The following is an 11,564-nucleotide window of genomic DNA, read 5'->3' as shown; positions in this document are numbered from 1 at the left end:
CGGGGATGGGTCCGTCCTCTAAAAGCCTCCCCCTCTTCCTTTTGTAGCGGCGTTTAGCGTTCCGCTGACAAGCGGCCGCTCTAGGCTCCCCTTAGCTCTATGGTTGCCGCCGGAAAAGACCCAGAGCCCCGCCTCTCCTAGCACGTGCTCCGAGACGGCATTTCTGTCCAGATTGTCCCTCCCCCCCCTTAGAGTAAGAGGGGAACACGAACTTTTCATCTGCAGATAATTCACAGTGGGTAGCCGTGTTAGTCTATCTGCAGTAGTAGAAAAGGGCAAGAGTCCAGGAGCACCTTAAAGACTAAAAGGAATATTTTCTGGCAGGGTAGGAGCTTTCGTGAGCCACAGCTCACTTCTTCAGATAAGCTAAAAAGCTCATACCGTGCCAGAAAATATTTTTGTTAGTCTTTAAGGTGCTACTGGACTCTTGCTCTTTTTAGATGCAGACCCCATTTCTGGTTGACGTTTGAATACCGCCACGTACAGGGCAGAAACGTCTCTATGCCCCGGCCCGTGCATTCTGTTCAGAACCAAAAGTCTAGTGCGAATTCCATCAGAGTCCTTTTGTGCACAGGAGGTTTTGCTGCTCTCTAGATGCACACTTCCCCCATCCAAATTGTAAAAACTGCACGGGGGCTTATTTTTGAGTTTTTAGTATTCGGATGTGTGTGGTGGGGGGGGGGGGGGAAATATGCATCCGAGAACAGCAAATCCAAGGAAAAACCTCCCATGCATAAATGGCCCTTGTTTCTGTCATCCCTGAGACCGTTTGCCCTTGGGACCCCGCCACGATTCAGAGATCGCAGGGAGGAGCGTAGATCTGGCGCAGATTCCTCAGAGGCAGCTTCCTCCTAGGCCTCAAACCAGGCCTTCCCGCCCAGCCCTGTTGCCCTAGTAACTTGGCCCATAGAGGGACGGGGGTGGGGGCCTTTCGTCCTTTGTTCTGAACCACAGTATAGCTCAAGCGTACACACCACTCCTTTTTTGGAAGGGGAGCTGAAGCCTTCGACACCCAAAACCCCCTTTTTTGGTAGCGAGTGTGTTTTCTCTGGTCCCCCTTTCTCAGGGTTGGGTTGCTTATTTTAAATGTTTGTACCCCAGCCCCACCTTACCATTTAAGGTTTCTAAGGCACCTTCCGTATAAAGTTGATGATGCAATAAAGAACAGCACAAACAAATAAATATACAATATAAATCACCAAAGTATCGCAGTGTTTGCATGAACTGAATATGGCAGCTCAAACTACAAAGTTGGGGTTGCCAACCTCCAGGTACTAGCTGGAGATCTGCTATTACAACTGATCTCCAGCCAACAGATCAGTTCACCTGGAGAAAATGGCCGCTTTGGCAATTGGACTCTATGGCATTGAAGTTCCTGCCCTCCCCAAACCCCGCCCTCCTCAGGTTCCTCCCCAAAAAAATCCCGTCAGTGGCAAAGAGGGACCTGGCAACCCTATACAAAGTCCAGGCATCCTATGCATTTTATTATGTATGTATTTACTCATGTATACCCCACCTTTCTCCCCAATTAGGACCCAAAGTGGCTTTCATCGTTCTCCTCTTCTCCATGTTACGCTAAAGTCTCTCCCCTCCCCAAACCCTGCCCTTCTTAGGCTCCACCACCAAAATCTCCAGGTATTTCTCAACCCGGAGCTGGCAACCCTACCCAAGGTCACCCAGCAAGTTTCCATAGTACAAGTGGGGATTCAAACCTGGCCTCTCCCAGATCCTGGTCTGACACTCTAACCACTATGATGCAGAGTTTGACAAGCCCAGCCAGGATTTCACCCTTTTGGCCACAGGATGATAACAACAAGGTTGGGCTGAGTGTTGTACCATTTTAAATAATACAAAATACAAGTCTGTGCCATTGACTTGTCAGGTCCTCCCTTTAAAGGACCTCATGGTAATATTTGCAATGACTCTGTGAGGTAGGTGAGGCTGAGGGGAAATGACTGGCCCAAGGTAGGGTTGTCAGGTCGTCCCTGGCCACCAGTAAGGGATGGGGGTAGGGTTGCCAGATCCAGGTTGGGAAATTCCTGGAGATTTGGGGATAGAGCCTGGAAAGGACAGGGACCTCAGTGGGGTACAATTAGGGTTGCCAGGTCTCTCTTCGCCACCAGCGGGAGGTTTTGGGGGCAGAGCCTGAGGAGGGCAGGGTTTGGGGAGGGACTTCAATGGCGTATAGTCCAATTGCCAAAGCGGCCATTTTCTCCAGGTGAACTGATCTCTGTCGGCTGGAGATCAGTTGTAATAGCAGGAGATCTCCAGCTAATACCTGGAGGTTGGCAACCCTAGGTACAATGTCATAGAGTCCACCCTCCAAAACATCCATTTTCTCCAGGGGAACTGATCTCTGTAGTCTGGAGATGAGCTGTGGTTCCAGATCTCCAGGTTGGCAACCCTTGCCCAAGGTCACCCACAGTGCAATATAGATTGCACTGCCAGTGAGTATGATAGCAGACCAGAGACTTGAACACAAGTCTTTCTCTTCCTTTCCCCATTGCTCCATACATTGGCCCCAGACAGCTTGCTGTTTCTGCCTCATGTCTCTTACTGTTAGATGGGGATTCCTCCTTGTGTGGCTACTATGTCTGCCTCCCACCCTGGCTCCAGAGAAGCCCACATCGACACTGGCAAAAGATGTAGGATTTTTAAGCCAAGGAAGCAATTCCTGAAGATGCCAAAGGACCAGTGGATGCAGCTGGAACCCAGTGATTATTTGGTTTCTCGGCCACCCCTTGCAACAGGACTCGGACTGGATTTAAATGTGATGCTGATCAAAGCACTCACCTGAGGGACTTTACGCTCACTCAGTATCTAGTATAAATTTGTCCGCTACCAGTGTGAAGCAGTAACATGGGACACGAAGCTCCTTTGCACAGATAGCGGCCCAGCAGGTGCAAAGTTTAAATCAGACAGGTCAGCCTTGTTTTCTGAACACCGTTGGCTGCTACACATCAGGCATTTCTCTAGACCACAGTCAGCAAGAGATGAGTGGCCATGAGTCACACCGGTGTGTCTAGATGTGCTGGCTGCCTTCACCTGACATGCAGCTACAATACACTGAAGGGCAGTTCAGACAAGTTTGGTCCTGTTGGTCACTACTATGGCCAGCATGTTCTATGCAAGGTTATATCCCCCACCCCCAAAGAGAAGACCAGGTTTACAAGAAAAAGATCCAGCTTGCAGCTCAGGGTTGCTATTTTGGGTCTGTTTCAGATGGAGTCTCAGGTCTGGTCTGTGGCACGTAGCACTTTAGCCAGCTGTGGTTGGTTTGACAGTCGGAACCTTCTCTTGAGAATCATGATCCACCCATGATTAACCATCACCTCCGCTCTGGAGCACTGCTTGTGGATGGGGGGGAGCTACCATTCAAGACAGTTATCAGCTCTGAATGCAGCTAAACACGGCAGCAAGATTGCTGGCCGATCAAGTAATTGGGGATCATATCTCACCAGTTACAGAACTGCCTTTTTGCTTTTGGCCCAGTTCAAAAAGCTGGTTATTCCTTTGTTTACTTCCTTCTATATATCCTGCCTTTTCCCCCAAGAGCAGCCGGATTAGCTCAGTTTGGCCCTCGCTTGTCAGGACTTGGGAGGGCCATGGTCAGTACTTGGATGGGAGACCACCAAAATGTTGGGGTTGCTATGCGGAGGAAGGCAATGGCAAACCACTAGCTCTGCTCATCTGCTGTCTGGAGCGCCCCAAGTTATTGGGGGTGCCAACTGAACCACATGCCATTGCCAACTAATAACGAAGCTCAAGACAATGCATTCTCCTGGACTGAATAGAGACCTGAGATTTCTGTCTTCTTACCAATGCTGATTTCTCCACGCCTACTACCCCTCTGCATATCACACCTAATCCAATTATGCCTGCTAATGTAATTTACTTACTTTTGACATTTACATTGCCATTGTGTGTCTAATTCACTCTTCTCTACTTAAGGATAGATGGAACACATTCTAGCTGTATCTGAAGAAGTGAGCTGTGGCTCACGAAAGCTCATACCCTGCCAGAAATTTTGTTAGTCTTTAAATTTAAGGTGCTACTGGACTCTTGCTCTTTTCTACTGCTAGTGACAGACTAACACGGCTACCCATCGTGATCGATCTCCAAGTTTCCCCTGGCCCATAAAAACCTCTATCCCAGCTGGCCCTGTTTCCCATCCATGAACATGCAGCAAAGGCAGAACCCCCTGCTTCTGTATCCAATCCTGAATCCTGAACCACTTCAGTTTTAAAAGGATGTTTGCGGAGGGAGGACCAGCGCACAGATGGAGTTGAGAGAGCGTGCTGTTCTCTCACTTCTGGCTTTCCACGCCATCTGCTTCTTATCTACCCTTTGCAGTGTGGTTGTTAATTCCATACCATCGGTCTGTGCTTCAGAACAGTGGCTTTCAAACTTTCTACTTCCAGGGAACCCTTTCTGCACCAACTTCTCTTCCAAGGATTATAAAATTTGTCACCCCATGGAGAAAGGGGATAAAGAAAAACTCAAAAACTAACCTAACGGGAACAGAGAGTCACTACCCTTAAATCGATAGGGAATTGATTCAGGACTTGCCAAGAGAAGAATTTCTATCCCTTGCAAGGAGTCATCATATAGGATTTGCTGCCAGATGTAGTGACGGCTGCTGACTCAGATGGAGTCTCGGCAAATTAATGGGAGACAGGGCTAACCGAACCATTCTTGTTCATATATAATATACTTGTATACACTAGTTGCTGGAAAAGCAGTATTAGGAAAGGCTCTGGCCTCTGGGCACCTGTGTGTTTGCCTTCTGGGCACTTGGCAAATGGTCCTTGGAAGGTGGGGCTGTGGTTTACTGCTAGAGCATGCGCTTTGCTTGCAGAAGGTCACAGGTTCCAACCCTGGACTCTCATGTTAAAAGGATGAAGTAAGCAGGTGATGTGAAAGACCTCTGCCTGAGTCCTTGGAGTAGTCCTGCCAGTCAGAAGAAACAAGGAAGAAGAAGAGTTGGTTTTTATATGCCAACTTTCTCTACCACTTAAGGAAGAATCAAACCAGCTTACAATAATCTTCCCTCCCCCTCCCCACAACAGACAACCTTGTGAGGTAAGTGGGGCTGAGAGAGTGTGACTAGCCCAAGGTCACCTAGCTGGCTTCATGTGTAGGAGTGGGGAAACCAACCTGGTTCACCAGATTAGCGTCCGCTGCTCATGTGGAGGAGTGGGGAATCAAACCTGGTTCTCCAGATCAGAGTCCACCGCTCCAAACCACCGCTCTTAACCACTGCACCATTGGCAATCCTATCAGTGAAACTTGCAGCTGACCCGTTCCTTCAGTGGTGGCTGTTTCGTGGTGGGAAACAACGACCAACCTCAGGTCCCACCGAGCAACGGCCTTGCCAACTTTCCTGAAACATGGGCCCAGTGCCACATCGGGGAAAGGTACTCAGCAGAGCCACAGGTAACATGTCAAAGAACCACATGTGGCTGTCAAGCCACTGAGTATCACTGATCTAGAGGACACGTGTGGATCTGTTATGCTGATGGCTGTGTCTTCTCTAGGGTTGCCAACCTCCAGATAGTGGCTGGAGATCTCCTGCTATTGCAACCAATCTCCAGCCGATAGAGATCAGTTTACCTGGAGAAAATGGCCGCTCTGGCCATTGGACTCTATGGCATTGAAGTTCCTCCCCTCCCCAAAGCCGCCCTCTTCAGGCTCCGCCCCCCAAACCTCCTGCTGGTGGCAAAGAGAGACCTGGCATCCCTACTGGTGTCGGGTGTATCTTGTCGTTACTCCCTCAGCGGGGGTTTGAACTGGAGTTTCTCAAGTCCTCATCTGATACTCTAACCTCCATACTACACAGTCTCTGATTCAAAAAGAAGACTGTTTTTTTATATGCTGACTTTATCTTTTAAGGAAAATCAAACTGGCTTACAGTCTCCTTCCCTTCCTTTCTCCACAACAGACACCTTGTGAAGTAGGCAGGGCTGAGAGGGTTCGGAGAGAACTGTGACTAGCCCAAGGACGTGGAGGAGTGGGGAACCAACCCGGTTCACCAGATTAGAGTCCGCTGCTCCTAACCACTACACCATGCTGGTCACCATACTCCGGTGTCCTGGCTCCAGCTTTTTCTAGTGAAGCCTGCCCTGCAGGAGATTCAAGTAAACGAGATGTCCCAAGACATTACCGAGAGCCAGGAGAGTGCAGCGTACCCCGGCAGACTATGTCACTACTCCAGGTCTTGAATTTCCTGTTTGTGGGATGGGACTTGCATGAGAGGTTGTCTTAACTTGCCTGGGAAACCCCCCCCCCATGCCTCAGGCTGCCTCAGCCTTTAGGGCTGTACACTGAAAGCAAATTTACTGGATGTGGGTGTGATTCTGGCACCTGTCCTGTTTCACTCCAGCCCCTCGAGCACTGGCAACAGACTACAGGGGTGTTTTGTAAGACCCAGTTCTTCTCTGAGGCTTTTCTTTTTTGCAGTCGTCACAGCTGACTTTTGGTAACCTAGTGGGGTTGTCAAGGCAAGAGGCCTTCAGAGGTGATTTGCCATTGCCTGCCTCCACGTCATGACCCTGGGCTTCCTTGGCGGTCCCCCATCCAAGTACTAACCAGGGCCGACCCTGCTTAACTTCCCAGATCTGAGGAGATCGGGCTATCCTGGCCAGGGCTTGTCAGCATTAGACCAGGTTAATATAAAAAATGAACGCAGCATCCAGCAAAGACTAGAACCTTCAGCAAGGCCTAATAGCAGCAGGCCTTGGGCTGTGATGTTTTTAAGGTTGCCAGGTAGGGTTGCCAACCTCCAGGTACTAGCTGGAGATCTACTATTACAACTGATCTCCAGCCGATAGAGATCAGTTCACCTGGAGAAAATGGCCGCTCTGGCAATTGGACTCTATGGTGTTGAAGTCCCTTCCCAAACCCCACCCTCCTCAGGCTCTGCCCCAAAAACCTCCCACCGATGGTGAAGAGGGATCTGGCAATCATATTGCCAGGTCTCCCCTGGCCACCGGTGGGGGATGGAGGGGTAGGGTTGCCAGAACCAGGTTAGGAAATTCCTGGAGATTTGGGGATGGAGCCTGGGGAGGCCAGGGACCTCAGTGGAGTACAATGGCATGGAGCCCACCCTCCATAACAGCCATTTTCTCCAGGGGAAGCGATCTCTGTAATTCCAGAGGATTCCTAGGTCCCACCCGGAGGCTGGCATCCCTAGATGTTTGGTGCATTGCCAGCCAGAAGCTGAGCAGAGATTTTAATCTGTGAAACCTGGGAGGGTCTGAGGGCATCGGACTCCAGGAGAGGCCCTTCTTTCATGAAATCGGGGTTTGCACAGGTTGTGTGGAAGGAGGAATCCTCAACCAATCATACTACCAGGGAGCATTCGCAGAAGCCTTATGGGAAAAAGGAGGTAATAGCAGCCCTCCGGAGACATGTTTTCTCAGTTGCTTCTCTAATAAACTGTGTTTTTCTTTTTTTTTGTTTCTCCCCCTGCACCAGAGGGTATTCGGAGAACATTATTTCCTGTGTGGTATAGTGGTTAAGAGCAGTGGTTTGGAGTGGTGGGCTCTAATCTGGAGAACCGGGTTTGATTCCTCACTCCTCCACACGAAGCCAGCTGGGGTGACCTTGGGCTAGTCGCAGCTCTCTTAGAACTCTCTCAGCCCCACCTACCTCACAGGGTGTCTGTTGTGGGGAAGGGAAGGTGATTATAAGCCGGTTTGATTCTTCCTTATGTGGTAGAGAAAGTCGGCATATACAAACTAGCTCCTTCTTCTTTTGAAAACCAAGGGAATGACCGGAGCATTTATAGTCTTGTTTGTAGAAAAATGCACTGCCAGTCAGAACTGGGCAACCTGCCACTTGCTTGCGCTTTGCACATCCGTCGCCCATTTCTCCCAACACTGGTGCACAGTGCAAGAACGGAGGCGTCAAATGTCACATAATGGCTCTCCTTAGAGCCACACATTCCACACACACCCCTCCTGCAATTGCACACTTTTACCTAGCAATGACCCTCCCCTTATGCTAGGGTTGCCAACCTCCAGGTAGCACTAGGAGATCTCCTGTTATTACACTTGATCTCCAGACGACCAACTCCCCTGGAGAAAATGGCCGCTTTGGAGGGTGGACTCTATGGCATTATACCCTGCTGAGTTCCCTCCCCTTCCCAAACTCCACCCTCCAACCCCAAAATCTCCAGGTATTTCCCAGCCCAGAGCTGGCAACCCTACCTTACACTCACCCATCAATACACCACAGAGGGAGTTTGTGGGTGTAGCATAGCGGCTGAAAGGCATTTGCCCTGAGCCAGGGCAAATTAGACCTTCTTAAAGGTAAAGGTCATTACTGACTCATGGGGTGACGTCACATCCTGACGTTTACTAGGCAGACTATGTTTATGGGGTGGTTTGCCATTGCCTCCCCCAGTCATCTACGCTTTTGACCTTCTTAAGGACTCTTGAAATCAATAGGATTCAGGTTTGTCGTACCTGCCTTGTGTGATTGATCTGGGGGGGGGGGATTTCAGTGCTGCTCATTCCCTCCTTGATTGAGGCCAGAGCTTTGTACAAAGAAGCCCCGCTTAATTTGCTATTAGCTCTTTCAGGAAGCCTTAGGCCAATGACTGGCTTAAATCCAAATCCCCATCTTGGGATGGAAGCCTGCTCCAGTTCAGCACCCTGCCCTCCATCTGCCGCATTCAGTGGCCCAAAGCATTGAACGCCCAGCTTGACGAGCCATTGGGGAAGGTGCCGCCGTCACACCTAGCACTTGTCCTGAAAAAGGCACAAGAGTGCCTGGGGAGGTTCCCAGCGCTCAAGGGGAGAGCCTTGCCTGACAAACCTCACCTTGGCAACCAGGAATTCAGTCCGTCTTTCAAGGGGAGGGTGGGGGAACACACTGCATGGCGCACGTTCTTTTTTCTTGGAACCCAAACCAAAGGCGGTTGGGAATCCAGAAAGAACAGATTTTCGGGGAGGGCTCCTGAATCTGCTCCCGTTTCCCAAACGGCTTGCTCCTATGCTTCTCCAAGCTTGGGAAAGGGCACGGGACCCCACCCTGCCCCCAAATGGGAGGCGTGCCACAAAGAACCTGCGGTAGCTGGGCCTTGTCTATTTTGAATCAGAGGTTTGTTGGATGCATGCACTCTTAGATTGCATACGAAAGACGCTCGTGGGAAATCAACCCCAAACCGGCTTCCCAACCTTGCATTCCCTTCCACCCCATTCGTGCCTCACTCTCAGCGTTCCCCTTTTGGCAAAGAATCTGACGGCAGCCCTGAAAGGGAAGTCTCAATTCAAGTCCGGGGGGGGGGTGTCTCTCCTTTCCCTAAACCAGCGCCAGAAGCACAGGCTACAGGGAGGGCCTTGCTACACTTGCAGAGACAACCCCCCCACAATTTGTTGCTATCAGACATCTGTCTGGAAGCCCTCGTAGGGCTGTTAAAAAATACAACTCCTGAGATGATGTATGGCTTCTGGAGAGGATCCAAAGAATAGAATCATAGAGTTGGAAGGGACCACCAGGGTCATCTAGTCCAACCCCCTGCACAATGCAGGAAATTCACAACTATCTCCCACCCCCTTCTAGTGACCAGAAGATGGCCAAGATGCCTTCCCTCTCATCATCTGCCTAAGGCAGTGGTTCCCAACCTTTTTTTGACCAGGGACCACTAGGACATTTTTGTTCGGTGCAGGGACCCCAAGGTTCAAAATAAAAATTCCGGGAATTTGAAAATAAACTTTAATCACAACTGTTAGTCAAACATTAAACTTAGAATTATATTTGAATATATATATTTTATAATAGAGAACTTTTAATTGAAAATATTAATTTATTATGGGTTTATAACTGTTTCGCGGACCTTAATTCAGTTCTCGCGGACCCCTGGGGGGCCACGGACCCCTGGTTGGGAACCAGTGGCCTAAGGTCACAGAATCAGCATTGCTGACAGATGGCCATCTAACCTCCTCTGAAAAACCTCCAGAGAAGGAGAGCTTACCACCTCCTGAGGAAGCCTGTTCCACTGAGGAACCGCTGTGTTAGAAAATTCCTGCTAATGTCTAGACAGAAACTCTTAATTTCAACCAGTTTGTCCTGGTCCGACCTTCTGGAGCAACCGAAAACAACTCGGCACCCTCCTCATGACAACCCTTCAAGTACTTGAAGATGGTTATCATATCCCCTCTGAGTCTTCTCCTCTTCAGGCTAAACATACCCAGCTCCTTCAAGCCTTCTTCATAGGACTTGGTCTCCAGACCCCTCACTATCTTTGTTGCCCTCCTCTGGACACGTTCCAGCTTGTCTACATCTTTCTTAAAGGATGCGTTTAAGAAACTAGAAAGCTTCCCCCCCCCCCGCCCACTACACAACGACACAGTGTGTGGAGAGGTAATGCCTTGGGGGGTGGGGGTTATCATGCTACTTTGCAAGTCACGTGATCTGCTCTTATCGCCATAGTGCCAAAGTCCTTTTCACTCCTGCCCTAGAGCCTGACAGCAGCTGGAGGAACCACGCATGGCTTTTTGCATCTCAGAAAGCAAGGGTGGTGGGAATCCCCCTCGTCCTTCTGCTTCCTGTTCCTCTCACATCAGCCACACATCTTTCCTGTGGATTCCCTCCCCCCACACTGCATCTTCCCCAACAGAAAGAGTTCCAAATTTTGCCCCCAAAGCACAGTGTTTTGTTTTTCCAACAGCGAGCTCAAGAGGCATTTCTATAATTGGAGTCGTTTATTCTGGGAAGGAGAGATTAGCCCAGAACTGTCGACTGAGCAGGGATTTGCCTTGTCAGACTGTCTGAGATACGGCTTACTCCCAGCATGGTGTAGTGGTTAAGAGCGGTGGTTTGGAGTGGTAGACACTGATCTGGAGAACTAGGTTCAATTCCCCGCTCCTCCACATGAGCGGCGGAGGCTAATCTGGTGAACGGGATTTGTTTCCCCACTCCTACACATGAAGCCAGCTGGGTGACACTGGGCCAGTCACAGTTCTCTCAGAACTCTCTCAGCTCCAACGACCTCACAGGGTCTCTGTTGTGGGGAGAGGAAGGGAAGGCAATTGTAAGCCGGTTTGATTCTGAAGTGGTAGAGTAAGTCGGCAGATAAAAACCAACTTGCAGCTAAGATTCTAAGAGGGAGAGGGAGAGAGACTGAAAAGTTTCCGTGTACGGAAGGGTACTCCCATCTACAGAGTGAGGCTCGCCCACACAGTTCGAGATGGTGCTACAGGGACACTGAAAAACCCCCAGAAACAGCCTGAGAGGAGAGTTGGCTGGTGTCAAGGCAGGGGAGACAACAAAAATCCCTCCCCCCCCATATGAAAAATCCTTCAGTAAATCCTAGCTGGGATCTGCGTATGTATATAGCCACAGCAGACTAAGAGTGCTGCCCATTTTTGATGTTGTTAAGGCACAGTAACAAGAAAACAAGGGGAGAGCGGTGGGGAAGGCCTGGCCCGGCCTCTGGCCTCCAACTAGGCATGGAAACTTTGCAAAGAAGTTTGCGTACGTCCTGCCTGCAGAGCACGGAGGCTGCGTAATGCAATGATACCTTCCTCCGCAGATGGAGAATCACCAGAACACCAGTT

Source organism: Euleptes europaea, chromosome 7, assembly GCF_029931775.1.
Source record: "Euleptes europaea isolate rEulEur1 chromosome 7, rEulEur1.hap1, whole genome shotgun sequence".
Taxonomy (NCBI): Eukaryota; Metazoa; Chordata; class Lepidosauria; order Squamata; family Sphaerodactylidae; genus Euleptes; species Euleptes europaea.
This window is presented reverse-complemented; position numbering follows the sequence as displayed.